Below are 3,665 nucleotides of genomic sequence, written 5' to 3'. Positions count from 1 at the left end.
ATTTCTGCATGGCAGTGCATGTGTGCACCGTTTCCTTTCAGACTGTGTGTGGGGCATTTAATTCAGCAAGGGAAGCACCTCCTGTGCAAAAGAGCATTTGGGACACAGTGCCATTGGAGGCAATTAAGGGAAAAGCTAAATCAGCACACTGTATGACGTGTAGTGATGTCACAACAAAATCATAGCACCCTGTGAGGTATGCTGTAAATCAGCTTTTTGGTGTCATATTTTTAAATCTCACAGAATACATTAATTATCAGAGGAAATCTTGGCCTCAGATGTTTGAGATGACTGAGCTGTTCTGTGACTGGATGAATCCCAGTGCACTGACAGTGTTCTTGTCCGTGCAGTTTAAGCTGAACACCTAAAGGTACCCAGATGCGACACTGCACTAGAGAGATCTTGTTTGATAGGACAAAATGTTAATACTGCCTCATACAAGCAGAGCTTTTTATCCCATTCCTTTAGGTTCAGATTCATCCTTTGTAGTCTGACTTCAGGACATGACCAATGCCAGATGCTGCAGAACAAGGACTGGATGATTTCAGAGCATGTTGGATAGCAGAAAATCTTTTTCCCAGCATTAGTTTGAAGCACTAGTTGGCCCCAGTTCTGAAGCACGTGGGGGAAGAGAAGGGGTGAGGCTGCACTTTCATAAATTCCCCTTAACGCAGATCTGAAATGGTGATTTTTTGATTCTCACGTGAATGCAGAGTTATTTTCTCTCCTATTAAAAATCATCAAGGAAAAAAAAATCATTGTGAACCAAAGGTTTTAGGACAATAAAAGCATAGAAAAATCTTCCTGGTGACTGCTGGGGCTCAGCTAATGCTGAGTGACCAGTGCCCAGTCACTGGTCATCTGCCTTCCTAAAGCGCTCCTCCTATAGAAGTGTCTGGTTTTCCAGCATTAGCCTGTAAATTCTCTGGGCCTGAGAGAGTTTAGCAATTGCTCTGTTTTATTTGCTGTATTTCTGTTTTTAAAGCAAAGCAGCCTGTATTTCCAAATCCCATTGTAATGGATAAAACCACGAGGAGATTCCCTGGAAGTCCGTGTTAACATGCCAAGTCAGTGACAGTGTAATTAGTCAGAACTGTTACTTGTTGAAATCATGTCAACAAAAATAACTCCCCCTTCCCCTTCAGATCATTCCAGCACCTCCATCTTCTTGACAAGGACTTTGAAAGAGAGACCAGCTCCCCCCTGACCCTTTCACACTGAAGGCAGGGAATGAAACACAGTTGTGTTAATCATTGTAAACCAAGGAATAGCGGAAAACAGTGAGGAAAAGGAGGATAAAGCTGTCCTGCCCCAATCCACGATACCCTTCCAGGGCAGGATGAGACCCTTGGGCAGCTGGATCCACTTTCCCTGGTGTAACCACTGCATTCCCTGATTTATACCAGCCCAGGGAGAAGGAGCCCCACTCCTGGGAAGCTTTATCTGCAATTCATTTAGGAAGGAGGCGGGTCCTCCCCTCTGCCCTGATTGAAAACAGGCGCCTCCTCCTAGTTGTGCTCCCTAAGCCTTGGTGTGCATGAGCAGGAGAAACGGGAGGGGAACAGGGTTCTGAGTTGTCCTTAATTTACTGCCCTTGAAGGTCCATATGGCAGCTGTTTGTCTATATATCTATATATCTCATTCACACTCTTCTTCTCTGTGTAGAAACTTGACTTCAGATAAAATGCAAACACCAGGACATTTTTTCCTGCTCTAATTCTAGGCAAGTGAAAGACAGAAAAAGGTACTTTTTAGCACCTTTTGTTTTTCCCAGAGGCACCTCAGAACCCATTTGTTTGGGGATATTTTTAAGAATAAAAAAACCCTCTTAAAGCCAAAGAGTTAATATTGCTCATAATTTTTGCTTTTTTTCTTCAAAAGACCCTTTTTGTGATTGGTTCTGTCTCCCAGAAAGTGGCTGGTTTGGTTAAAATGTTACAAAACTAAAGGACAAAGTGGCTGCTTTGTGGCACTGCAGGGTGGCCAAGGACACCTGGAGACCCACCAAAGCCAGTCCACTTGGAAACACCTTTAAGGACAGGGAGATTTTATTGTCCTTGCATTGTGAAAACACCATCACAACTTCTCTGCTTTTTTCCTCTGGTTCTCTCCTCTTATTATTTTTATTTTTCATTTAAAAATAACTTTGCTCCAGATCTTGTCTGTCTGCAACTTAAAACCTTCAACAAATAGACAACAGGATGAGGACAAGAAATTCCCTCTTCAGTCAGCAGCTCCAGGAGGTTTAATCCTACAAAGTCATCTGTGCTCTGAATACATTAAACCCCAGCAATAAAACTTCCAGGCAGTGTTTCAAGTGTGTGTTTGCAGTTTCAAGGTGTTTGCAGGTCTCAGTCCTGGGAACTCTCAAGCAGTCAAATTATTCAAGAGTTATTTGAAAGTCACCACAGGATTTAGAATCCTGATTGTACCTATCTGATTGTACCTATTGAATGTGCTCGAGCAGGAATAGAAATGACTTTTAATTGCAATCAGGTGACAGTACATCCCAAAGTCACTGCAGTATGCTAATGATATGCTAATGTCCCCTGCATCTGCTGCTGCAGGGACACCAAGATGGAGAGGAAGACTTTTTGAGTGGGTTGTCAAACACAAAAGTGAAACTCTCGACTTCCCTGAAGGCAGCAGAAATTTGGAATCCGGGTTCTTGCCCAGTCTGCCCACCCTGCCCCACCATGGAGCAACCAGGTCCTGGGAATTGTGGCCCCTCTGAAGCTTTCCCTTGGATCTCTACTGAACTGGGGAGATCTCACATGCAGGAAAGCTCTGCTACAGCCACAGAGGACATTCCACAGCTCCTCTGACACCCTTTGCTGCAGAGTCTCCTTGAGGATTTTATCCCCCAGGCAGAGCAGTTTTGCAATGCTCATCTCCAGGGGGGAATCTTTTGGAAAATTGCTGCTTATCAGGTGGCATTTCTGGAAACCAGCAGAACTGGGGGCTCCCTTCCAAGGCTGGCATGGACCACCAGCATGGACATTACCTGTGCTCTTTCGGGCCTGCTAATGCACGTGGGAAAAGGGAGCCTGCCTTCGCTGTTGTGCTTAACTGCGGGGTTATTGATGGGAACTTTAAAACTATTTGTCAGGTGGAGGTTGGGGGCAGAAAAAGGGGGTAAGAGATTTAAAGCCAGTCTGCTGGGTGCTGGCCAATCCTGCAGACCAAGGATTGAAAGTGGGTGGTCTTGGGGCAGAGCCAGTGGAAACAGGGCCAGGAGATGGTGTCATCCTTGACTCCGACACGTTCATATTTTGGATCTCTAGCAAGGGTTATTTTTATCTCTTTATTCTGCGGTTCAACACAAACATCTCTCCCCTTTTCTAAGATCTGTGGGATGACGTGTTCCACCTGCCAGGTGCAACATGCCTGAGCAGAAAAATCGCAGCCAGTTCCTAGAAAGAGGGAGCAGAGCAGGAGCAGGCCCAGGAGAAGGCATCACACCTGCCAAGCCACCCAGCTAGGAGGAAACTTGGCATCAGGCTCTCAGAAAGGTGTGTAAAAGAACCTTGAAAATCACAAAATAAAGCAGCGTGACATCTGTGGGACCTGCCCCCACACTGAGCTCTCAAACCTACCTTAAAATGTTTGCAGGACTGGTGTAAGGTGGGTGTGAGGCTTTGGTATCATCCCCTTAGCTGCTACCA

The sequence above is a fragment of the Chiroxiphia lanceolata genome, chromosome 2, assembly GCF_009829145.1.
Source record: "Chiroxiphia lanceolata isolate bChiLan1 chromosome 2, bChiLan1.pri, whole genome shotgun sequence".
Lineage (NCBI taxonomy): Eukaryota > Metazoa > Chordata > Aves > Passeriformes > Pipridae > Chiroxiphia > Chiroxiphia lanceolata.
Note: the sequence above shows the minus strand (reverse complement) of the source record.